The 27,577-nt window shown below is 38.4% G+C and overlaps 1 pseudogene across 1 annotated transcript in view; it reads left to right on the top strand.

Moving 5' to 3' along the window:
- LOC109870220 (calcium-activated potassium channel subunit alpha-1-like) overlaps positions 1-27,577 on the top strand; it is a 222,277-nt pseudogene that overhangs the window by 182,613 nt on the left and 12,087 nt on the right. Inside the window, exons 21-25 of the transcript XR_004205441.1 lie at positions 382-476; positions 11,126-11,188; positions 11,719-11,945; positions 13,990-14,182; positions 15,848-15,964. The product of XR_004205441.1 is annotated as a calcium-activated potassium channel subunit alpha-1-like (transcript). The remainder of the gene's footprint in view (positions 1-381; positions 477-11,125; positions 11,189-11,718; positions 11,946-13,989; positions 14,183-15,847; positions 15,965-27,577) is intronic.

The following is a 27,577-nucleotide window of genomic DNA, read 5'->3' as shown; positions in this document are numbered from 1 at the left end:
AAGTCAGATTTACAGTAAATCAATGGTATATTAAATGAGAAGCATGATGGTGATGGCATGTTGTATCATTATGTTTAAACTAATGCAGACGATGTTCACATGCATTTTTATTGAGTTGCATTTGGGGGATTTGTCAGGTCGTACTGTATCATGCATTACATCCGTCCCGTCCTGTCCCCTTCCACACCCTGTGGTCTCCTGTTCCTCTAGTCTCCTGTTCCTGATTCTAACTTGTCTTGCCTCTTTTGCTTTGGGACCTTCTCTGACTTTTGAACCGATTGTCCTGTGTTGTCTTGCTGTACTAACTTACAGTAAATGTATAAGACTTCCTGTATGTGATCTCACCTCCTTGGCTTCTCCCACTCTCGCCTGTTATTGCAGTGGAAGAAGAGCAGCAGTCAGCTGTTTCGCCTAAAAAGAAACAAGGCAATGGAAACACGAGGAACTCACCCAACGGTTCACCAAAAATGATGAGGTAAGACAACAGCTTCAAGAGAACACTATCTATCAGTACTGTTCCGTTAGTGTTTCTTTATATGTGACCAGATTCAGGATCGTAGGCCTTTGACGCTATTTTCTACTTCACAGTAGAGCCGTTAAAAAAATATATATATTTGTATTTGTTTTTGCAGAAATGCCTTCTTGAACATGGAAACTTTCGTATGCATTGATTACAGACTGGTCTGGGATTTGTTAATACTGTATGAATTTTGTAAAAATTATTATGAGCCTAGTTTAGCCAAGGATAAATTACTGAGCTATGTAGGGAGAAAGGCAGGATCCCTGATTGGCTGAGATAATGGAGGGGGATAATAGAGACACTACTTCCTGGAGGACGATACCATGCTGACTCATTTGTTTATTCTTAAGGAGATGAGTGGGGCTTAATTAAGAGGGTGTGAACGATACTGACTCAAGTGATTTCTTTCTCCTACTTGTCTCCAAATTGGGAGAACAAGTTTATCAAATTTACAAGATGCATAACTTTCCCATGTTTCCCCCCAACAGCAGTGTATGATATACCATTTTGATTTAATCAGACTAAGACCTTTTCCTGTTGTAGCTGAACCGGACGCTAACGCACCACAAGCTTCACTTTTTTTTTCTTAAATCCAAGTCTGCAAAATTTGACACAGGCTCACCTTCCTGAATTCAGTCACAAGTCGTAACTTCCTTGATGATACACATTACACAGAATAAGAACAAGAGCAAGACAGAGAACTCTCTAAAGCTGAAACATTTCTACGCTGTCAATTTGTCAGCTGTTAAAAAGACAAGACATAAGCTTCAATATGTATTTCATGAGAGAGAGACCAATCACGAGAAGCGGTTTGAGTAATACTCTAGCTTTAAGGCCTCAACTGTCACCCCTCCCAGTCCCATCCACATGTACTGGACTTTTAAACATCAGTGACACTAATGACAGCACCAACCAATCAGAGAGACTCCTGTGGCTCTATCGCCCCCGGCAACTCTATTGTAGCGATCCCTTTGAGTTCTATTTTTGGTTCACAAGACCACGTGTGATATGCCTCATCGCCATCCAAACTGAAAATCAAATGCTACCTTGCTTTTATCTTGTCCCATGGAATTAATTGAGTGTTTATTGATTTTGACGGGTGATAGGAACTGCTATTCAACACGAGGCCATTAGAAGGAATAGAAGAGACATTATCATTCAAGGGGAAAGGTAATAGACAAACCAGATCAGAGGGAAGTCACATAGCAGAGTATGGAACAACTGTAAAACTCTCTGCATAAAATATGATTGAATTCTACTGTACATTGCTATTGTATATACTTTGTGTAAAAGCAAGTTGTAATTGAAGGTACCTCGATGCTAGTTAAGATAATACTACAGTCCTACAGTTACCAACAAGCATTTGCTCACCTGCTTACATGAGGAAAATCATCTTTGTACAGTAACTAAACCGCGTCCCTGTTCGCCACATCCTTTTTGTATGTTTCTTTGTTCTGTTTGATTGGTAAAATGTATTTGGTCAGATTTGCTTCAAAGTGAATGTCAGAGCTGTACAGTAGCGCTTTCAGAGGTTTCCCTGGCTCCTGGAAAGGTAGTCGAAGCTCTGGGGATCTTTTAATACTATTCAGACATTCAGACTTTTCATGTTATAGCCCTGAGCTAAACGGACGCTAACGCACCACAGTGTGTATGTACAGTGTTTATTTTGTTTACAGCGGCACTGTGTGTCTAAGACAATTTTTACCCTCTGGACATTGAAGTTCATCCTATCCTATCATACTCCGCTGTTAGCCATGCTAATAGTGCTGGGTATACAGGTGGACCTAATCTAATACAGTATCCCGATCTGATATAGTACTGTATACTGATCTGTCCTAATACGGTATAACGATCGGATCTAATACTTTATACCGACCTGATCTAATACTGTTTTACTGATCTGATATAATACTGTATACAGGTGGATCTTATTTAATACTGTATATAGGTGAATCTGATCTAGTACAGTATACAGGTGGATCTGATCTAGTACTGTATAACGATCGGATCTAATACTGTTTTACTGATCTGATCTAATCTAATACTGTATACAGGTGAATCTGATCTAATACTGTATATATGTGAATCTGATTCTAATACAGTATACTGATCTGATATAATACCGTATACAAGTGGATCTGATTTAATACTGTATATAGGTGAATCTGATTTTAGCACAGTATACTGATCTGATCTAATACTGTAAACAGGTGGATCTGATATAATACTGTATACAGGTGGATCTGATCTAATACTGTATACTGACCTAATCTTTCATGAAATACTAAGGTGCATCGTCTGGCTGCCTGCACTGTGAACTCGAAGAAGCGATTGTTTGCAGTAGCCTAAGGGATACTTTATTTCTACAAGCTGATAGAAAAAACATCTGGTTACGTATACCATGTGTATTCTACAGGACCTGGGGGCCCCACGGCCCTTGTAAATAAGTAATGATCAACAGATTGGCTGTGGGTTTTTGAAAGCCATGCCTTAGTCAGTTTGTATGATGGGGGGGGGGGGGGTTCAAAGCCATTGCCTGATTCCATTGCCTGCTGGAGCGGAGCGGGGGGAGTGAATGCTCGTTCACAGCTAGGAGCTACAGTGTTCTTACTGAAGGGAATGCTGGAAAAGCCCATTTAAAATGCCCAGCTTCTAGCAGAGTTTCCACTCAGTTGAGCTGTCAACTCCTATGTTCTAAAATGCATGGATTTTATATGCTACTGATGTTTTATCTTTCATGTTGAAAGTGAATCTAAAATCCATCCATCACAGTGATAAATCTACAATGTACAGTAGCTAGTCAGAATAAATATTTACTCATTCGAATTTTAAAAATAAATTATTTTTATTTGGATCTGAGACCCATGTCATTCAGAACAATTTCAACTCCACTCAATCTACGTAGTGGAAATAATGAAACACATAGCCTACAGTACGGGTTGATGAAAGGAATATAAAAAAAGCTGTATTGTCAGATACACCAGATAGATGCAGTGAAATGTGTTGTTTTACTGGGTCAGCCATTGTCGTACGATGCCCCTGGAGTAAAGTAGGGTTATGTGCCTTGCTCAAGGCCACATCAAAAAAAAAAAATCACCTTGTTGGCTGGGGTATTGAAACCAGCGACCTTTAGGTTACTGGCCTAATGCTCTAACCGCTAGGCTACCCGCCTCCTGGTTAAAAAAACACACTTTAGAAACACCTTTAAGAAGTCAAAAACTATAGAAATTATCCCTGGAAGTAGAGTCAGTAGAATCAGCTGTAGAGATATTATATATAGGTCTGTGTCCCAAATAGAACCCTCTTTCCTACATAGTGCACTTGGTTTTGATCAAAAGTAGGGAATAGGGTGCTATTTGAGAAAAGGACACGGCGATATAGCCTGATGACGGCAGAGAGAGAATGTGACGTGCCACTGAAGTAGTCACATCTACCCCCTCCTTGGTGATTTCCTCCTGGCTGAGACAAACTCTATTTCCACAGAGCCCTTATGGGTCACGAGACAAAGTCACACAGCGTTAGCTCGCACTCGTCCGCACTGTGACACACGTCATGTCGGGAACAGTGCGGCTGAGGCGAGCGGCGGTGTAGGTTTGACAGTGACTACGTCCCAAATGGCACCATATTCCCGACCATAGTGAATTACTAATAACCAGATGGACCCTTGGTCAAAAGGTAATGCACTATATAACGAATAGAGTTCCATTTGGGACTCACCGTGTCTGAGACTGTGAGAGATAGCTATCTTGGCAGACATAGTCTGTGCCTCACTCACCAGTAATGGCGGGGAGCGCAGATTGAAGTGACAGGCCTCCACTGAGTGAATGGTGAAACGTGCTTGGTAATGAAATATGGGGGGGGGGGGGGGGGGGGGTGTAAAACCACTAAATGTTTTCACTCTTATAATTTAAAAAAAACTGTTCTGCTCTTCCTCTCACCTTCCTACAGAGCATTAAAAAAAAAAAACTACGTCAGGCCGGCGTTGGAAATAATAATTTGCTCTTGATTGGTCAAATAAAGGTGCTCCAGCTGATGATTTTTATTAGAGTATTGAGGCCTCTTGAAGTGTAAGAGATATTAAAGCCAAATGTTAATATATATTTGATATGCTGTAATATGTAAACACATTACCTAGAAGTCAACGTGCTTGCACCAATCCCTTGCAATTACATTAACATATAAACCCTGCCTCCCCTCAATGATTTGAATTAATTAATTAAAACATTAATTAATTAATTGCAATCACAGAAGATAGATTACAGTAAGTGTAGTGGTATCGTAAAACTGATCACGGTAACATACTGTAGTGTAAATTTACAGGATCATACTGGCAGCAGAGTTGCCAGTATATTAATGTTATTGTATAATACAGAACAGTTTTTCTTAGGATAAAACATTATACAGCATCCCTGCTGTAAAGCAAAATTACAGTATTTACCTGGCAACTTTGCTGTGAATTTACAAGGTTTTACAGTGAAGGCAACTACTGGACCAATTGCTAAAATATATGTTGATAAGCCAATGAAAGTGGTTCTTTGTGATGATCAACCATTGTGAGCGCAAGGCCAATTTCGTAAAATGTATATCCTAAAATGTTATTTTTTCATTTATTTAACCTTTATTTGACCAGGAAAAGCCCATTGAGACCCAGAGTCTCTTTTTCAAGGGAGACCTGACCAAGAAGGCAGCAACAATCAATACGTTACATACAGAATTAAAACATACAACAACATGGGCCATCCTAAAGAAAAGTATTTACAATTCCTCTGTAACAGAGTCTCCCGTCAATATTTAAAATTCATTTAGTGACACTAACATATCTAGATGAAGCAGGGATTGTAGACTATTCCACGCGTCCTGTACACAAGCCGAGAAGGCAGTCTTGCCTAATACTGTAAATGTCCTGGGGACTTTAAATAGCAACCACCTAGCAGACTGGGTATGGTAACTGCTGGTGGTGAAGGAGACCAGACTACAGAGGGGTTTTGTAGATGAACACATACGTATCTTTCTGCGCATATAAAGTGAGGTCCAACCTACCATTTGGTACAATGTGCAATGGCGGGTGAGAGACTTGGCAATTGTAATGAAGCACATGAATGCATGATAAACAGAGTCCAGTCTCTGTAAGACAGAGGAGGCTGCATGATTAACAGAGTCCAGTCTCTGTAAGACAGAGGAGGTTGCATGATAAACAGAGTCCAGTCTCTGTAAGACAGCGGAGGTTGCATGATTAACAGAGTCCAGTCTCTGTAAGACAGAGGAGGTTGCATGCATATAAAACAAGTCACCATAATCAATAACAGAGAGAAAAGTGGCCTGAACAAGCTTATTTCTAGCCATAAGAGGGAAGCAAGCCTCATTACAAAAATAAATGTTTAACAAACACTATATATACAAGTGTATGTGGACACCCCTTCAAATGAGAGGATTTGGCTATTTCAGCCACAACAGGCGTATACAATTGAGCACACAGCCATGCAATCTGCATAGACAAAAATTGGCAGTAGAATGGCCTTTCTGAAGAGCTCAGTGACATTCAACGTGGCAATGTCATAGGCTGCCATCTTTCCAACAAGTCAGCTCGTCAAATTTCTGCCCTGCCCCGGTCAAGTGCAGTTATTGTGAAGTGGAAACGTCTAATGACTGTCCTCACTACCAAGTTCCAATCTGCCTCTGGAAGTAACGTTGACTGTTCGTCGGGAGCTTCCTGAAATAGATTTCCATGGCTGAGCAGCCGCACGCACACAAGCCTAAGATCCCCATGCGCAATGCCAAGCGTCGGCTGGAGTGGTTTAGAGCAGTGGAAACGCATTCTCTGGGGGGTGATGAATCACGCCTCACTATCTGGCAGTCCGACAGACAAATCTGGGTTCGGCGGATGCCAGGAGAACGCTCCCTGCCCGAATGCATAGTGCCAACTATAAAGTTTGGTGGAGGGAGGAATAATGGTCTGGGGCTGTTTTTCAAGGTTTGGGTTAGGCCCCTTAGTTCCATTGAAGGGAAATATTAATGCTACGGCATAACAATGACATTCTAGATAATTCTGTGCTCCAACTTTGTGGCAACAGTTTGGCCCTTTCCCGTTTCAGTATGACAATGCCCCCCATGCACAAAGTCCATACAGAAATGGTTTGTTGAGATTGGTGTGAAAGAATTTGCGCATAGTCAGGGCTCTAAACAGAGCTCAACCCCATCGAACACCTTTGGGATGAATTGGAACGCCGACTGAGAGCCAGGCCTAATTGCCTAATTGTGGCTGAATGGAAGCAAGTCCCTGCAGGAATGTTCCAATATCTAGTGGAAAGCCTTTCCAGAAGAGTGGACGCTGTTATAGCAGCAAAGGAGGACCAACTCCATATTAATGCCCATTATTTTGGAATGAGATGTTTGACGAGCAGATGTCCACATACTTCTGATCATGAAGTGTCTCTTTTCAAGTAATGTATGATTACAACCAAAACTTTACCCTTTACCTCAGCTAGCCCCATTTAAACACAACATTTACCTAAGCTAGCCCCATTTAAACACATTTACCTCAGCTAGCCCCATTTAAACACAACAATTACCTCAGCTAGCCCCATTTAAACACAACATTTACCTCAGCTAGCCCCATTTTAACACAACAATTACCTTAGCTAGCCCCATTTTAACACAACATTTACCTCAGCTAGCCCCATTTAAACACATTTACCTCAGCTAGCCCCATTTAAACACAACATTTACCTCAGCTAGCCCCATTTAAACACAACAATTACCTCAGTTAGCCCAATTTAAACACATTTACCTCAGCTAGCCCCATTTAAACACAACATTTACCTAAGCTAGCTCCATTTAAACACATTTACCTCAGCTAGCCCCATTTAAACACAACAATTACCTCAGCTAGCCCCATTTAAACACAACATTTACCTCAGCTAGCCCCATTTTAACACAACATTTACCTCAGCTAGCCTCATTTTAACACAACAATTACCTTAGCTAGCCCCATTTTAACACAATATTTACCTCAGCTAGCCCCATTTAAACACATTTACCTCAGCTAGTCCCATTTAAACACAACAATTACCTCAGTTAGCCCCATTTTAACACAACATTTACCTCAGCTAGCCCCATTTAAACACATTTACCTCAGCTAGCCCCATTTAAACACAACATTTACCTCAGCTAGCCCCATTTAAACACAACAATTACCTCAGTTAGCCCCATTTAAACACAACATTTACCTCAGCTAGCCCCATTTAAACACATTTACCTCAGCTAGCCCCATTTAAACACAACATTTACTCAGCTAGCCCCATTTTAACACAACATTTACCTCAGCTAGCCTCATTTTAACACAACAATTACCTTAGCTAGCCCCATTTTAACACAATATTTACCTCAGCTAGCCCCATTTAAACACAACAATTACCTCAGTTAGCCCCATTTTAACACAACATTTACCTCAGCTAGCCCCATTTAAACACATTTACCTCAGCTAGCCCCATTTAAACACAACATTTACCTCAGCTAGCCCCATTTAAACACAACAATTACCTCAGCTAGCCCCATTTAAACACATTTACCTCAGCTAGCCCCATTTAAACACAACATTTACTCAGCTAGCCCCATTTAAACACATTTACCTCAGCTAGCCCCATTTAAACACAACATTTACCTCAGTTAGCCCCATTTTAACACAACATTTACCTCAGCTAGCCCCATTTAAACACAACATTTACCTCAGCTAGCCCCATTTAAACACAACAATTACCTCAGTTAGCCCCATTTAAACACAACATTTACCTCAGCTAGCCCCATTTAAACACATTTACCTCAGCTAGCCCCATTTAAACACAACATTTACTCAGCTAGCCCCATTTTAACACAACATTTACCTCAGCTAGCCTCATTTTAACACAACAATTACCTTAGCTAGCCCCATTTTAACACAATATTTACCTCAGCTAGCCCCATTTAAACACAACAATTACCTCAGTTAGCCCCATTTTAACACAACATTTACCTCAGCTAGCCCCATTTAAACACATTTACCTCAGCTAGCCCCATTTAAACACAACATTTACCTCAGCTAGCCCCATTTAAACACAACAATTACCTCAGTTAGCCCCATTTAAACACAACATTTACCTCAGCTAGCCCCATTTAAACACATTTACCTCAGCTAGCCCCATTTAAACACAACATTTACTCAGCTAGCCCCATTTAAACACATTTACCTCAGCTAGCCCCATTTAAACACAACATTTACCTCAGCTAGCCCCATTTTAACACAACCTTTCTGTGTCTCTCACATATGCAGGTCATTTTGAATGTGAAATTGAGTTCTCCTGACAGATTGGAGGTTGGGAAGTAGAAAGCATTTTAAAGAAGACGTTTGCCTGCGTTATCCAACTACCTTCCTGAGAGGGAGGACATTATGGCTATAGCCTTGGGGTAAATCCCCACAGACAGACATTTTAGCTCTCCTGTCTCATGGAGCCTGAGGGATTGCAGTTTCAGCTGACACCGTCATACTTAAAACCTTACTTAGGGTGGCATTCTTCTAATGTCCATACAGAGCAAAGGTACAGTGCTCTTAACTAATAAAATATATGAAGTATTTAAAGGTCTAGGAATGAAGGCAGATGTTTCCTGTCTATATTTCAGTTTAATCTTCACTAATTTGACAAATCCATGTTGTAACAAGAGCTAGTGACGATGTATGGAACTAAAACTAGATTATTCCAATATTTATTTTCAAAGTTATATATGGTAAAAGGCATGCTTTTTTTCTAGGCCTGTAAGCACTTGGTGATTGGGCATTATATCCTAATTATTAATCCCCATATACAATGAGCTTTAAGATTGGCCCCATGTGAAATGAGATGCCTGTCCTCTACCCTATCTGCCTCCACAACATTAATATTACAACTGTTTTCAAAATCTCATCTCCTTTTTTAGCATCAGCACACACTACAACCACAGATAGGTACCCTTGTTCGGAGACCACTTCAGTGGTCAGTGTACGATAGCATCAAGCTCAGATGCTCATAACCTCTCTCAGTAATTAGTAACATTGTTTATTTGGTCCTGACATACACACACAACGCTTGGATGCTTAAACATTAATAGCCTTCAGTTTAGAAAGAAAATATGATTGGGCAAATCGATGAAATATTAAGTGAGGTCTGTTAAGTCTTTAATGTGAGGAGCATACTGTCAGGAGCTGTAAGGAAGCCGTAATTCTCCATGCTCATGCCAGTCAGAGGGTTTGTCCCAAATGGCACTCTATTCCCTATATAAGTGCACTACTTTGGACCAAAGCCCCATGGGCCTTAGTGTAAAGTAGTGCACTATATATAGGGAATAGGGTGCCATTTCGGAGGCATCAAGTGGCAGTGTACTGATGCATTCTCCTTCCTTCCTCCGCCACACCGCTGTCCTAGATGTCACTCACTCTGATGATTCTGCAGTTTGTTGGCGTCTCCACTGGCGTCTCCACTGATCGCTTCTGGCAGGAATAAGCAGGGAAAAAATGTATATGACAAAGCTTCGATTTTGAGTAAATGTGATTTGTTTGCAGATCCCCTTTTAAAATGTTTCTAATGTTATATTGATGAGTCTGTTTGGAGGATAGAAACGGAAATTTGATGGGAAGTCATGCTGATATGTGAAAACCCAAAGGAAGTAAAGTGCTATGTTGAGTGCAGGGACACTTAACACCCGTGAGATAGGGCGCGAACACAATTTGTGTCCCAAAGGGACCCTTCCTAATAGGGCTCTGGTCAAAAGTAGTGCACTATATAGGGAATAGGGTGCCATAGGGCTCTGGTCAAAAGTAGTGCACTATATAGGGAATAGGTTGCCATTTGGACAAATCTATACTGTAAGCAACAGTCATGTTCCCTTACCTGAAGGTTCTTCTGAGATGTAGACTAAACATCCTTTAGTATCCTGACGTCCTTAATCTCTTGCTTTTATGCACGATATTCAGTACAAGCATCTATATCTGTTCAGATGAAATATCAACCAGATGAATATGTCTCACCAACCAACGATCCACTTTCCAGCTATACAAACACATATAAATAATGCTTCTCAATTTATTGCCTAATAATCCCTTCACCTTGATGTTCAGATACTGACCGTCGGCAACGCGCCAGTTCAATACGTTTTTAAAATGACACAACGACGACAAGCCTCCAATCCTCCCTCAGGGTCTATCTCTCATCCCTCCATTTCTCTTCTCTCTCTCTCTCTCTCTCTCTCTCTCTCTCTCTCTCTCTCTCTCTCTCTCTCTCTCTCTCTCTCTCTCTCTCTCTCTCTCTCCTCTCTCTCTCTCTCTCTCTCTCTCTCTCTCTCCTCTCTCTCTCTCTCTCTCTCTCTCTCTCTCATCTCTCTCTCTCTCTCTCTCTCTCCGTCTCCGCTCTCCTCTCTCTCCTCTCTCTCGCTCTCTCCTCTCCTCTCTCTCTCCTTCCTCTCTCTCTCTCTCTCCTCCCTCCCTCTTTCTTTTAGTTTATTCCTCTTCCCCCTCCCTCCTCTTTTTTTTCTCGCTCTCTCCTCCTCTTCCGTAGATGAATGCGAACGAACAGATTGAGACATGGATGTGAAACGTGACGAAGTAAGGGATCCACAGGGATGTTCCACTGGTGCCAGTCCAAAGACATCGAGAAGGTCATCTTGGTGGGTACCTCACTCCCTCACGCTGAGGTGGTCATTCATCACTGGGTCGTGTCCCAAATGGCACCTTATTCCCTATATAGTGCACTACTTTGGGATTTTCCGTGTGGGCCCTGGTCAACAGTAGTGCACTGTAAAGGTTATAGTGTGACATTTGGGACACGGATCTCTCCCCGTGACAGATTTGTCGTGTCACAAAGTTCCACCAGACATGGACAGGACAGTTACACACGTTGTAATGAGGTGGTTGACATGCCATTTGCTCCACTGAGGGGGTCCTGTGTATAGGACATTTCTTATATCAATATGTCATATTGCAATTTGTTAATTACAATGACAGTCTATAAATATTACAGTAGGCTAATTATCATTTAATGGACAATTTCTTCTCTAAAATATTCAGATTACTGAATGAAAATAATCATCTGAACACATTGCTAAATGGTAATAGACCACATTTTACAATTTAAATTAGACAAAGTTGTATTGTTATAATTTTTACATACCCGTTTGGTTCTGTCTGACCATTGCAGACCCGGAGCGAAGCTGCCATGACTGTTCTAAGCGGCCACGTGGTCGTCTGTATATTTGGAGACGCAAAGTCGGCTTTGGTGGGCCTTAGGAACCTTGTGATGCCTCTGAGAGCTAGCAACTTCCACTACCACGAGCTGAAACCCATCGTGTTTGTGGGTTCTCTGAGTACCTGAAGAGGGAATGGGAGACCCTTCACAACTTCCCCAAAGTCTCCATCTACCTGTGAGTAGAGTTAAATCACAAAATTGATATCCTCAATTTGTTTTCCTGCAGAAGAAAGACACAAAAGAAATAAAATAAATAAAAATGTATTGTCACACGCTCCGAATACAACTTGTGCAGACTTTACCGTGAAATGCTTGCTTTACGAGCCCTTCCGAAATATGAATAATGCAATAGTAACACGAGGAATAAAATGCCTCAACAATAGATCTATCTACAGGAAGTACAACAACAGATAAATGTGCAGCGGTACGAGGAAATTTGAGGTAGATATGTACATGAAGGCAGGGTAAAGTGACTAGTCATCAGGATAGATAATAATAAGGTATTTGAGGTAGATATGTACATGAAGGCAGGGTAAAGTGACTAGTCATCAGGATAGATAATAATAAGGTATTTGAGGTAGATATGTACATGAAGGCAGGGTAAAGTGACTAGTCATCAGGATAGATACTAATAAGGTATTTGAGGTAGATATGTACATGAAGGCAGGGTAAAGTGACTAGTCATCAGGATAGATAATTAATAAGGTATTTGAGGTAGATATGTACATGAAGGCAGGGTAAAGTGACTAGGCATCAGGATAGATAATAATAAGGTATTTGAGGTAGATATGTACATGAAGGCAGGGTAAAGTGACTAGTCATCAGGATAGATACTAATAAGGTATTTGAGGTAGATATGTACATGAAGGCAGGGTAAAGTGACTAGGCATCAGGATAGATAATAATAAGGTATTTGAGGTAGATATGTACATGAAGGCAGGGTAAAGTGACTAGTCATCAGGATAGATAATAATAAGGTATTTGAGGTAGATATGTACATGAAGGCAGGGTAAAGTGACTAGGCATCAGGATAGATAATAATAAGGTATTTGAGGTAGATATGTACATGAAGGCAGGGTAAAGTGACTAGTCATCAGGATAGATAATAATAAGGTATTTGAGGTAGATATGTACATGAAGGCAGGGTAAAGTTACTAGTCATCAGGATAGATAACAATAAGACTACAATAAAGAACATATGATGAGTGTGAAAGTGTGTGTGTAACGTGTATGTGTGTTTGTGTTGTGTCGGAATGCGTGTGTGTGTGTGTTATGTATGTGTGTATATAGTGTATGGTAATGTGTGTGGGTTTTGTGTGGGAGTGTCAATGTGGTGTATGTGTCAGTGAGTGTGTATATAGTGTGTATATATAGTCTAGTGATTGTGTATATATAGTCTAGTGAGTGTGTATATAGTGTGTAGATATAGTCTAGTGAGTGTGTATATAGTGTGTATATATAGTCTAGTGATTGTGTATATATAGTCGAGTGAGTGTATATAGTGTGTATATATAGTCTAGTGAGTGTGTATATAGTGTATATATATATAGTCTAATGAGTGTGCGTAGGTTCAGTGCACATAGTCTGATACCATTAATTGACTATTTAGCAGTCTGGTTATTTAGCAGTCTGGTTATTTAGCAGTCTGGCTATTTAGCAGTCTGGCTATTTAGCAGTCTGGTTATTTAGCAGTCTGGATATTTAGCAGTCTGGCTATTTAGCAGTCTGGTTATTTAGCAGTCTGGCTATTTAGCAGTCTGGCTATTTAGCAGTCTGGCTATTTAGCAGTCTGGTTATTTAGCAGTCTGGCTATTTAGCAGTCTTATGGCTTGGGGGTAGAATCTGTCTCGGAGCCTGTTGGTCCAAGAGCCGATGCTCCGGTACCGTTTGCAGGACTGTAGCAGAGTGAACAGTCTATGGCTTGAGTCTTTGGCAATTTTTCGGGCTGTCCTCGGACACCACCTGGTATAGAGGTCCTGGATGGCAGGGAGCTCAGCCCCGGTGATGTACTGGGCTGTCCGCACCACCCTCTGTAGCGCTTTGTGGTCGAGGGCGGTGCATTTGCCATACCAAGCTGTGATGCAGCCAGTCAATTTTCTCAAGATGGTGTAGAAATGTCTAAGGATCTGCGTGCCCATGCCAAATCGACTTTGTCTTTTTTACGTACAGTGTTGTACGAGTCATTATAACATAGCATTATGTTTGTTTCACCTCCTGTCACAGGGCACACCATTGAGCCGGGCCGATCTGAGGGCCGTCAATATCAACCTCTGTGACATGTGTGTCATCCTGTCGGCCAATCAGAGCAATATCGACGACGCTTCACTGCAGGACAAGGAATGTATCCTGGCGTCACTCAACATCAAGTCTATGCAGTTTGACGACAGCATCGGGGTGTTGCAGGCTACCTCCCAAGGTAAGGAAGGGTTTTAGGGTTAGGATCTAGGGTTAGGTTTAGGGTTAAGGTTAGGTTTAGGGTTAAGGTTAGGTTTAGGGTTAAGGTTAGGGTTAGGGTTAAGGTTAGGTTTGGGGTTAGGGTTAAGGTTAAGGTTAGGTTTTCAGGATAAGGTTAGGGTAAGGGTATGGGTTAGGGATTAGTGTGTGTGTGTGTGTGTGGACGTGTTTAACTATTCTTGTGGGGACCAGAAATCCCCACAAGAAAATTTTACCAACTGGGGACATTTTGTTAGTCCCCGCAAGGTCAAATGCTATTTCTAGGGGTTTAAGGTTAAGGTTAACGTTAGGGTTAGGGTAAGAGTACAGGTTAGGGTTAGGAGTAAGGGAAAATAGGATTTTGAATGGGATTGAATTGTGTGTCCCCACAAGGTTTAGCTGTACAACGCTGTGTGTACAGCTGCGTGCTTGTGTTTGACCTGATGTCACTGTGTTTGACAGGAATCTCTGGTGATGATTGTTCCTCAGGTTACAATGACTATGGCTACTTGTTGGTAATTGGAATTATCCTCACATTATCCTCACATTATACTGACATTATCTTATGCATTATCCTGACATTATCTTATGCATTGTTGTGACATTATCCTGACATTATCCTGGCGTTATCCTGACATTACCCTGACATTATCCTCACATTATACTGACACTATCTTATGCATTATTGTGTCGTTATCTTATGCATTACCGTGACATTATCCTGACATTATCCTGACATTACCCTGACATTATCCTGACATTATCCTGGCATTAAGCAAATTAAATTATAGATTATCTTACACATTTGATTCTTATTACTATTTTGTAATCAATTTTACACACACACCAAAAAAAATGATACAGTAAGTCATTTATGAATATTATATCAAAACATTTCCTGACAGCGCGTGAGACGTAGAAGTCAAGTGAAACGGGCTTCAATAATGGACTGACATTCCTGTCCTGCCATTGGCTGTACTACTTTAAGGGACCTCTTGACCTGCTTGTTCCTCTATAATACTTGTATGACCTAGTGGTCGGGCTTTAGTCAGCAGCAAGTGACAGATGTCAAATCACAGGCCGTGTATCATTCATACAGCGTCACCGAATTCATGTTTTTACTTGTCAGGGAGAGAGAGAAAAAAGGGGGGAGGATGTCAAGTCCATTTAGATTCACTCTCACGTCACTTGTTTCTGTTATGTTCGTGGCTATGACACTTTTTCAGCATTAGAATATATATTTTTTTTGAGACTCCACTCAGACGGCGACACTTTGACGGGAAACAAAATGAGCAACATGTAAACGTTTATATTGTGATATTTACGGATGGAGGCACCTCTCATGAATACAGCTGAATTGACTCAACATTGTGTAATATTGGCTTACTACAAATGACTTGAATGTGACCAAGAATGGCGAAAATATGTTATACAGTATTGATAAATAATCATATCAATTCAATTTTCCTTGTACTTCTATACTTTCTTTGGAGAATAGATAAGTGCCTCATGACAGGAATATGCTTTGTGTTAACATGTTACTGTAGGCCTCGAATGTATGCATTCATAAGGCCTTTATAACAGCTACATAAGGCATTATATCATCTGTCGTAGGCTGTCATCAGCGTCTATGTATGTTTCCATGTAGGTTTTACCCTGCCAGGCATGGACAGGTCCTCTCCTGAAAACAGTCCAGTTCATGGGGGGTTGGTCCGACAGGCTTCCATCACAACAGGAGCCAATGTCCCCATCATCACTGAACTAGGTATGTCAGCAGGTATGAATGAAATGTCACTCTGGCATTGTCCTTAAAGAGTGTGAAATGGGTGAAAAGGAAGGTTTCATGGAATTATATACACAAATTTTTTTGTATAGTTTTAGAGTGATGAAAAAACACCAAAATTAATTGCCTGATTGAGAATATATTTTTTTTTCTAATCTGATCCAGTGTGGTAATAGTACGGATGTTTCAGCTTTTTAATAAAGTAAACAGACCAGAATTCCTCAGTCAATCGATGCTTTCTAACACATTGTTGGTTTGTTTTGAACCATTCCATGACTAATACATTTATCTAATCTTTAACCTCCTAACTATTTCTCCCTAACACTTGTCTGTAGCACCGTTAGTAAAAGCAGCAGGCAAAGTCCTCCCTGTGATTTCATTCAGTCAGGATACAAGCAGTGGGGTCAACATACACATAATAACAGAACTGGGTAAGAAGCCGCTGCCTCGGTGTTGCACTACCGCCGCCGAGCCGCCTCGTCCTCCTCCAGCTTCCTTTTGATTTCTCTGTCTGCCTGGTCCAAGAGGCCTAGGTTGCATCCCAAATGGAACCTTATGTAGTGCATTATGTAGGGAATAGGGTGTGATTTGGGATGTAACCCGAGTCTGGTTCATTCCCCAGGGTATCACTTTGAGCAGATTGTACTCTGTTACTCTGGGTTCTCTTGTTGGAATTGACTGTCTTGTTTTGGCCTATTTCTCTTTTCTGAGAATCACAAGGCTCTTTGATCCCAATACAAGTCCTCGTGGCTGTTTCCTTAGTAGCACCTTACTTCTGTTTCCATAGTAGCATCTTACTTCTGTTTCCTTAGTAGCACCTTAGTTCTGTTGCCATAGTACCATCACAGTTCTGTTTCCATAGTAGTATCGCAGTTCTGTTTCCATTGTAGCATCTCAGTTCTGTTTCCATGGTAGCGTCTTAGTTCTGTTTCCATAGTAGTATCGCAGTTCTGTTTCCATTGTAGCATCTCAGTTCTGTTTCCATGGTAGCGTCTTAGTTCTGTTTCCATAGTAGTATCGCAGTTCTGTTTCCATTGTAGCATCTCAGTTCTGTTTCCATGGTAGCGTCTTAGTTCTGTTTCCATAGTAGTATCGCAGTTCTGTTTCCATTGTAGCATCTCAGTTCTGTTTTCATACACTTATAAATAATGGTATGGTTAGGGTACAGTATTGTTCCCTGTTGTACAACAATATTAAAAACACATAATGTACCTTCAGAGGTACACGTATAATCTCACATGGTACTGTTCGGTACTTTTTAGGCTACATGTGCGGATGAAGATTATAATTCATGTATCCAATAATTTGAATATAAAGGTACAAGAATCACACTCTCAACAAAAGAGGTACAGTGTGAAGGTACATTTCTGGGCGGCAGGAAGCCTAGTGGTTAGTGCGTTGGGCCAGTAACTCAAGGGTTGCTAGTTCGATGTGCCCTTGAGCATGGCACTTAACCCTAATTGCTCACGTAAGTTGCTCTGGATAAGAGTATGTGCTAAATTACAAAAATATAAATGTTTCCCAGGGTACAAGCGTATTTTGTGTACCCTCAATACCCACCATCGGGTACAATACAACATTTTTGCAACCTAAAGGAACTAATGGGTTTGTCACTGGGGTGGTACCCAAAAAAAGGCACATTTGTACCATAATTATTATCATATTTCCCAGAATGCTTTACTGCAGGTTGATTATAGAATTGTTTTTAATATCCATGTTTTTGAATGTAGTTTAATTTATTCATTAATCTTATGCTACACAAAGATACAATAACATACATTTTTCTAAACTTATCCAATCAGTCTTAGATGGCTTAGGTAGTCTCCTCACAATGTTCCTAACCATGGCAGTCTTTATTAATGCAGGTTGCGGGAGAATAAATATTCCATCTGTTGGTTATCCTAATTCTGTCGCTGTTCGAATAGGAATTACACATCACATTGTAACCCAGAATAATGTGACTTGCAGGTAGGTTTGCAAAATTCTGGCAACTTTACCACATTTCCCAGAAGTCCCAGTTGGAAGATTCCTGGAAACGGAATAAACAGGAAATCCTTCAACCAGGATTTGTTGAAAATCTGAGAATTTGGGGAAGGTTACCAGTATTTTGAAATCCTACTTGCAGGCCTGATGTGGCCTGTCAACCATTAATTACAGTTCACTGTATTAGGGTAAAATTAGGCCTCAAAATATGGCCTTGTGAGATATATAACAAATTGTCATAAAGAGTTTAATTTGAATGACAACATATGCCTAGGAAGTCCCTTGATGAAGACCACAGGACTGAAAATGTACGAATTCAAAAACCACGTCTCTTTCTCTAACAAATACAGTCATGGTGGTAACTCTAGAATTCACTCGAAAAGGCAAGGCATACCTGAAAATTATATCGGAGGCATGGCTTTCAGTTTTCACAAAAAGCACAATTTTAATGCACCAATGGTAATGTCTTATCCTCTTACCTTATTTAAATAAGTATGGCCGTGTAATGAACATCGTAGAAGGTGTGTTTCACACTGTTTTACATAGTCTACTAATTCCAACATTTGACTGCAGCATGTCAGCAATTAACTATTCATATAAGGCAAAGATACTTCTAGGTTACTGCTATCATCTGTGTCTGGTGTTAGCTAGTACCTGGCTAGCTACTGTAGGTCTTCAGCCAGCATAGAACAAACACCAGGGGAAGGGTATCATCATAGTTCTGTTTCCATAGTATCATAGTTATGTTTCCACAGTAGCATCATAGTTCTGTTTCCATAGCATTGTCTTAGTTCTGTTTCCATAGCATTGTCTTAGTTCTGTTTCCATTACTATCATAGTTCTGTTTCCATAGTATCATAGTTCTGTTTCCACAGTATCATCATAGTTCTATTTCCAAAGTAGCATCATAGTTCTGTTTCCAAAGTAGCATCATAGTTCTGTTTCCATAGCATCGTCTTAGTTCTGTTTCCATAGTATCATCTTAGTTCTGTTTCCATTACTATCGTAGTTCTGTTTCCATAGTATCATCTCAGTTCTGTTTCCATAGTATCATAGTTATGTTTCCATAGTAGCATCATAGTTCTGTTTCCATTACTATCATAGTTCTGTTTCCATAGTATCATAGTTATGTTCCATAGTATCATCTTAGTTCTGTTTCCATGGTATCATCTTAGTTCTGTTTCCATAGTATCATCTTAGTTCTGTTTCCATAGTATCATCTTAGTTCTGTTTCCATAGTATCATCTTAGTTCTGTTGCCATAGTATCATATTAGTTCTGTTTCCATGGTATCAAAGTTCTGTTTCCATAGTATCATCTTAGTTCTGTTTCCATAGTATCATAGTTCTGTTTCCATAGTATCATAGTTCGGTTTCCATAGTATCATCTTAGTTCTGTTTCCGTAGTATCATCTTAGTTCTGTTTCCATAGTATCATCTTAGTTCTGTTTCCATAGCATCGTCTTAGTTCTGTTTCCATAGCATCGTCTTAGATCTGTTTCCATGGTATCATAGTTCTGTTTCCATAGTATCATAGTTCGGTTTCCATAGTATCATCTTAGTTCTGTTTCCGTAGTATCATCTTAGTTCGGTTTCCATAGTATCATCTTAGTTCTGTTTCCGTAGTATCATCTTAGTTCTGTTTCCATAGTGTCATCTTAGTTCTGTTTCCATAGCATCGTCTTAGTTCTGTTTCCATAGTATCATAGTTATGTTTCCATAGTAGCATCATAGTTCTGTTTCCATAGCAGCATCATAGTTCTGTTTCCATAGCATCGTCTTAGTTCTGTTTCCATAGTATCATAGTTCTGTTTCCATAGTAGCATCATAGTTCTGTTTCCATGGATTCTTAGTTCTGTTTCCATAGTGTCATCTTAGTTCTGTTTCCATGGATTCATAGTTCTGTTTCCATAGTGTCATCTTAGTTCTGTTTCCATAGTGTCATCTTAGTTCTGTTTCCATGGTATCATAGTTATGTTTCCATAGTATCATCTTAGTTCTGTTTCCATAGTGTCATCTTAGTTCTGTTTCCATGGTATCATAGTTATGTTTCCATAGTGTCATCTTAGTTCTGTTTCCATGGTATCATAGTTATGTTTCCACAGTATCATCTTATTTCTGTTTCCATGGTATCATAGTTCTGTTTCCATAGTATCATCTTAGTTCTGTTTCCATAGTGTCATCTTAGTTCTGTTTCCATTACTACTGTAGTTCTGTCTCCATAGTATCATAGTTCTGTTTCCATAGTTTCATCTTAGTTCTGTTTCCATAGTATCATCTTAGATCTGTTTCCATAGTAGCATCATAGTTCTGTTTCCATGGTATCATCTTAGTTCTGTTTCCATTCCTATCGTAGTTCTGTTTCCATAGTATCATAGTTCTGTTTCTATAGTATCATCTCAGTTCTGTTTCTATTGTATCATAGTTCGGTCTCCATAGTATCATAGTTCTGTTTCCATGGTATCATAGTTATGTTTCCACAGTATCATCTTAGTTCTGTTTCCATAGTATCATCTTAGTTCTGTTTCCATAGTATCATCTTAGATCTGTTTCCATGGTATCATCTTAGTTCTGTTTCCATTACTATCGTAGTTCTGTTTCCATAGTATCATAGTTATCTTTCCATAGTATCATCTTAGTTCTGTTTCCATGGTATCATCTTAGTTCTGTTTCCATAGTATCATCTTAGTTCTGTTTCCATAGTATCATCTTAGTTCTGTTGCCATAGTATCATATTAGTTCTGTTTCCATGGTATCAACATTCTGTTTCCATAGTATCATCTTAGTTCTGTTTCCATAGTATCATAGTTCTGTTTCCATAGTATCATAGTTCGGTTTCCATGGTATCATCTTAGTTCTGTTTCCATGGTATCATAGTTCTGTTTCCATAGTATCATCTTAGTTCTGTTTCCATAGTGTCATCTTAGTTCTGTTTCCATTACTACTGTAGTTCTGTCTCCATAGTATCATAGTTCTGTTTCCATAGTTTCATCTTAGTTCTGTTTCCATAGTATCATCTTAGATCTGTTTCCATAGTAGCATCATAGTTCTGTTTCCATGGTATCATCTTAGTTCTGTTTCCATTCCTATCGTAGTTCTGTTTCCATAGTATCATAGTTCTGTTTCTATAGTATCATCTCAGTTCTGTTTCTATTGTATCATAGTTCGGTCTCCATAGTATCATAGTTCTGTTTCCATGGTATCATAGTTATGTTTCCACAGTATCATCTTAGTTCTGTTTCCATAGTATCATCTTAGTTCTGTTTCCATAGTATCATCTTAGATCTGTTTCCATAGTAGCATCATAGTTCTGTTTCCATGGTATCATCTTAGTTCTGTTTCCATTACTATCGTAGTTCTGTTTCCATAGTATCATAGTTATCTTTCCATAGTATCATCTTAGTTCTGTTTCCATGGTATCATCTTAGTTCTGTTTCCATAGTATCATCTTAGTTCTGTTTCCATAGTATCATCTTAGTTCTGTTGCCATAGTATCATATTAGTTCTGTTTCCATGGTATCAACATTCTGTTTCCATAGTATCATCTTAGTTCTGTTTCCATAGTATCATAGTTCTGTTTCCATAGTATCATAGTTCGGTTTCCATGGTATCATCTTAGTTCTGTTTCCATTACTATCGTAGTTCTGTTTCCATAGTATCATAGTTATCTTTCCATAGTATCATCTTAGTTCTGTTTCCATGGTATCATCTTAGTTCTGTTTCCATAGTATCATCTTAGTTCTGTTTCCATAGTATCATCTTAGTTCTGTTGCCATAGTATCATATTAGTTCTGTTTCCATGGTATCAACATTCTGTTTCCATAGTATCATCTTAGTTCTGTTTCCATAGTATCATAGTTCTGTTTCCATAGTATCATAGTTCGGTTTCCATAGTATCATCTTAGTTCTGTTTCCGTAGTATCATCTTAGTTCTGTTTCCATAGTATCATCTTAGTTCTGTTTCCATAGTATCATCTTAGTTCTGTTTCCATAGTATCATAGTTCTGTTTCCATAGTATCATCTTAGATCTGTTTCCATAGTATCATCTTAGTTCTGTTTCTATTGTATCATAGTTCGGTCTCCATAGTATCATAGTTCTGTTTCCATGGTATCATAGTTATGTTTCCACAGTATCATCTTAGTTCTGTTTCCATAGTATCATCTTAGTTCTGTTTCCATAGTATCATCTTAGATCTGTTTCCATAGTAGCATCTTAGTTCTGTTTCCATAGTATCATCTTAGTTCTGTTTCCATAGTAGTTCTGTTTCCATAGTATCATCTTAGTTCTGTTTCCATAGTAGTTCTGTTTCCATAGTATCATCTTAGTTCTGTTTCCATAGTATCATCTTAGTTCTGTTTCTATTGTATCATAGTTCGGTCTCTATAGTATCATAGTTCTGTTTCCATGGTATCATAGTTATGTTTCCACAGTATCATCTTAGTTCTGTTTCCATAGTATCATCTTAGTTCTGTTTCCATAGTATCATCTTAGATCTGTTTCCATAGTAGCATCATAGTTCTGTTTCCATGGTATCATCTTAGTTCTGTTTCCATTACTATCGTAGTTCTGTTTCCATAGTATCATAGTTATCTTTCCATAGTATCATCTTAGTTCTGTTTCCATGGTATCATCTTAGTTCTGTTTCCATAGTATCATCTTAGTTCTGTTTCCATAGTATCATCTTAGTTCTGTTGCCATAGTATCATATTAGTTCTGTTTCCATGGTATCAACATTCTGTTTCCATAGTATCATCTTAGTTCTGTTTCCATAGTATCATAGTTCTGTTTCCATAGTATCATAGTTCGGTTTCCATAGTATCATCTTAGTTCTGTTTCCGTAGTATCATCTTAGTTCTGTTTCCATAGTATCATCTTAGTTCTGTTTCCATAGTATCATCTTAGTTCTGTTTCCATAGTATCATAGTTCTGTTTCCATAGTATCATCTTAGTTCTGTTTCCATAGTATCATCTTAGTTCTGTTTCTATTGTATCATAGTTCGGTCTCCATAGTATCATAGTTCTGTTTCCATGGTATCATAGTTATGTTTCCACAGTATCATCTTAGTTCTGTTTCCATAGTATCATCTTAGTTCTGTTTCCATAGTATCATCTTAGATCTGTTTCCATAGTAGCATCTTAGTTCTGTTTCCGTAGTATCATCTTAGTTCTGTTTCCGTAGTATCATCTTAGTTCTGTTTCCGTAGTATCATCTTAGTTCTGTTTCCATAGTATCATCTTAGTTCTGTTTCCGTAGTATCATCTTAGTTCTGTTTCCATAGTATCATCTTAGTTCTGTTTCCATAGTATCATCTTAGTTCTGTTTCCGTAGTATCATCTTAGTTCTGTTTCCATAGTATCATCTTAGTTCTGTTTCCATAGTATCATCTTAGTTCTGTTTCCATAGTATCATCTTAGTTCTGTTTCCATAGTATCATAGTAGTTCTGTTTCCATAGTATCATCTTAGTTCTGTTTCCATAGTAGTTCTGTTTCCATAGTATCATCTTAGTTCTGTTTCCATAGTAGTTCTGTTTCCATAGTATCATCTTAGTTCTGTTTCCATAGTATCATCTTAGTTCTGTTTCTATTGTATCATAGTTCGGTCTCCATAGTATCATAGTTCTGTTTCCATGGTATCATAGTTATGTTTCCACAGTATCATCTTAGTTCTGTTTCCATAGTATCATCTTAGTTCTGTTTCCATAGTATCATCTTAGATCTGTTTCCATAGTAGCATCATAGTTCTGTTTCCATGGTATCATCTTAGTTCTGTTTCCATTACTATCGTAGTTCTGTTTCCATAGTATCATAGTTATCTTTCCATAGTATCATCTTAGTTCTGTTTCCATGGTATCATCTTAGTTCTGTTTCCATAGTATCATCTTAGTTCTGTTTCCATAGTATCATCTTAGTTCTGTTGCCATAGTATCATATTAGTTCTGTTTCCATGGTATCAACATTCTGTTTCCATAGTATCATCTTAGTTCTGTTTCCATAGTATCATAGTTCTGTTTCCATAGTATCATAGTTCGGTTTCCATAGTATCATCTTAGTTCTGTTTCCGTAGTATCATCTTAGTTCTGTTTCCATAGTATCATCTTAGTTCTGTTTCCATAGTATCATCTTAGTTCTGTTTCCATAGTATCATAGTTCTGTTTCCATAGTATCATCTTAGATCTGTTTCCATAGTAGCATCATAGTTCTGTTTCCATGGTATCATCTTAGTTCTGTTTCCATTCCTATCGTAGTTCTGTTTCCATAGTATCATAGTTCTGTTTCTATAGTATCATCTTAGTTCTGTTTCTATTGTATCATAGTTCGGTCTCCATAGTATCATAGTTCTGTTTCCATGGTATCATAGTTATGTTTCCACAGTATCATCTTAGTTCTGTTTCCACAGTATCATCTTAGTTCTGTTTCCATAGTATCATCTTAGATCTGTTTCCATAGTAGCATCATAGTTCTGTTTCCATGGTATCATCTTAGTTCTGTTTCCATTACTATCGTAGTTCTGTTTCCATAGTATCATAGTTATCTTTCCATAGTATCATCTTAGTTCTGTTTCCATGGTATCATCTTAGTTCTGTTTCCATAGTATCATCTTAGTTCTGTTTCCATAGTATCATCTTAGTTCTGTTGCCATAGTATCATATTAGTTCTGTTTCCATGGTATCAACATTCTGTTTCCATAGTATCATCTTAGTTCTGTTTCCATAGTATCATAGTTCTGTTTCCATAGTATCATAGTTCGGTTTCCATAGTATCATCTTAGTTCTGTTTCCGTAGTATCATCTTAGTTCTGTTTCCATAGTATCATCTTAGTTCTGTTTCCATAGTATCATCTTAGTTCTGTTTCCATAGTATCATAGTTCTGTTTCCATAGTATCATCTTAGTTCTGTTTCCATAGTATCATCTTAGTTCTGTTTCTATTGTATCATAGTTCGGTCTCCATAGTATCATAGTTCTGTTTCCATGGTATCATAGTTATGTTTCCACAGTATCATCTTAGTTCTGTTTCCATAGTATCATCTTAGTTCTGTTTCCATAGTATCATCTTAGATCTGTTTCCATAGTAGCATCTTAGTTCTGTTTCCGTAGTATCATCTTAGTTCTGTTTCCGTAGTATCATCTTAGTTCTGTTTCCGTAGTATCATCTTAGTTCTGTTTCCATAGTATCATCTTAGTTCTGTTTCCGTAGTATCATCTTAGTTCTGTTTCCATAGTATCATCTTAGTTCTGTTTCCATAGTATCATCTTAGTTCTGTTTCCGTAGTATCATCTTAGTTCTGTTTCCATAGTATCATCTTAGTTCTGTTTCCATAGTATCATAGTAGTTCTGTTTCCATAGTATCATCTTAGTTCTGTTTCCATAGTAGTTCTGTTTCCATAGTATCATCTTAGTTCTGTTTCCATAGTAGTTCTGTTTCCATAGTATCATCTTAGTTCTGTTTCCATAGTATCATCTTAGTTCTGTTTCTATTGTATCATAGTTCGGTCTCCATAGTATCATAGTTCTGTTTCCATGGTATCATAGTTATGTTTCCACAGTATCATCTTAGTTCTGTTTTCATAGTATCATCTTAGTTCTGTTTCCATAGTATCATCTTAGATCTGTTTCCATAGTAGCATCATAGTTCTGTTTCCATGGTATCATCTTAGTTCTGTTTCCATTACTATCGTAGTTCTGTTTCCATAGTATCATAGTTATCTTTCCATAGTATCATCTTAGTTCTGTTTCCATGGTATCATCTTAGTTCTGTTTCCATAGTATCATCTTAGTTCTGTTTCCATAGTATCATCTTAGTTCTGTTGCCATAGTATCATATTAGTTCTGTTTCCATGGTATCAACATTCTGTTTCCATAGTATCATCTTAGTTCTGTTTCCATAGTATCATAGTTCTGTTTCCATAGTATCATAGTTCGGTTTCCATAGTATCATCTTAGTTCTGTTTCCGTAGTATCATCTTAGTTCTGTTTCCATAGTATCATCTTAGTTCTGTTTCCATAGTATCATCTTAGTTCTGTTTCCATAGTATCATAGTTCTGTTTCCATAGTATCATCTTAGTTCTGTTTCCATAGTATCATCTTAGTTCTGTTTCTATTGTATCATAGTTCGGTCTCCATAGTATCATAGTTCTGTTTCCATGGTATCATAGTTATGTTTCCACAGTATCATCTTAGTTCTGTTTCCATAGTATCATCTTAGTTCTGTTTCCATAGTATCATCTTAGATCTGTTTCCATAGTAGCATCTTAGTTCTGTTTCCATAGTATCATCTTAGTTCTGTTTCCGTAGTATCATCTTAGTTCTGTTTCCATAGTATCATCTTAGTTCTGTTTCCATAGTATCATCTTAGTTCTGTTTCCGTAGTATCATCTTAGTTCTGTTTCCATAGTATCATCTTAGTTCTGTTTCCATAGTATCATAGTAGTTCTGTTTCCATAGTATCATCTTAGTTCTGTTTCCATAGTAGTTCTGTTTCCATAGTATCATCTTAGTTCTGTTTCCATAGTAGTTCTGTTTCCATAGTATCATCTTAGTTCTGTTTCCATAGTAGTTCTGTTTCCATAGTATCATCTTAGTTCTGTTTCCATAGTATCATCTTAGTTCTGTTTCTATTGTATCATAGTTCGGTCTCCATAGTATCATAGTTCTGTTTCCATGGTATCATAGTTATGTTTCCACAGTATCATCTTAGTTCTGTTTCCATAGTATCATCTTAGTTCTGTTTCCATAGTATCATCTTAGATCTGTTTCCATAGTAGCATCATAGTTCTGTTTCCATGGTATCATCTTAGTTCTGTTTCCATTACTATCGTAGTTCTGTTTCCATAGTATCATAGTTATCTTTCCATAGTATCATCTTAGTTCTGTTTCCATGGTATCATCTTAGTTCTGTTTCCATAGTATCATCTTAGTTCTGTTTCCATAGTATCATCTTAGTTCTGTTGCCATAGTATCATATTAGTTCTGTTTCCATGGTATCAACATTCTGTTTCCATAGTATCATCTTAGTTCTGTTTCCATAGTATCATAGTTCTGTTTCCATAGTATCATAGTTCGGTTTCCATAGTATCATCTTAGTTCTGTTTCCGTAGTATCATCTTAGTTCTGTTTCCATAGTATCATCTTAGTTCTGTTTCCATAGTATCATCTTAGTTCTGTTTCCATAGTATCATAGTTCTGTTTCCATAGTATCATCTTAGTTCTGTTTCCATAGTATCATCTTAGTTCTGTTTCTATTGTATCATAGTTCGGTCTCCATAGTATCATAGTTCTGTTTCCATGGTATCATAGTTATGTTTCCACAGTATCATCTTAGTTCTGTTTCCATAGTATCATCTTAGTTCTGTTTCCATAGTATCATCTTAGATCTGTTTCCATAGTAGCATCTTAGTTCTGTTTCCGTAGTATCATCTTAGTTCTGTTTCCGTAGTATCATCTTAGTTCTGTTTCCGTAGTATCATCTTAGTTCTGTTTCCATAGTATCATCTTAGTTCTGTTTCCGTAGTATCATCTTAGTTCTGTTTCCATAGTATCATCTTAGTTCTGTTTCCATAGTATCATCTTAGTTCTGTTTCCGTAGTATCATCTTAGTTCTGTTTCCATAG

This window comes from Oncorhynchus kisutch, linkage group LG25 (assembly GCF_002021735.2).
Source record: "Oncorhynchus kisutch isolate 150728-3 linkage group LG25, Okis_V2, whole genome shotgun sequence".
Lineage (NCBI taxonomy): Eukaryota > Metazoa > Chordata > Actinopteri > Salmoniformes > Salmonidae > Oncorhynchus > Oncorhynchus kisutch.
Note: the sequence above shows the minus strand (reverse complement) of the source record. Positions and strands in the feature narration are given on the sequence as shown.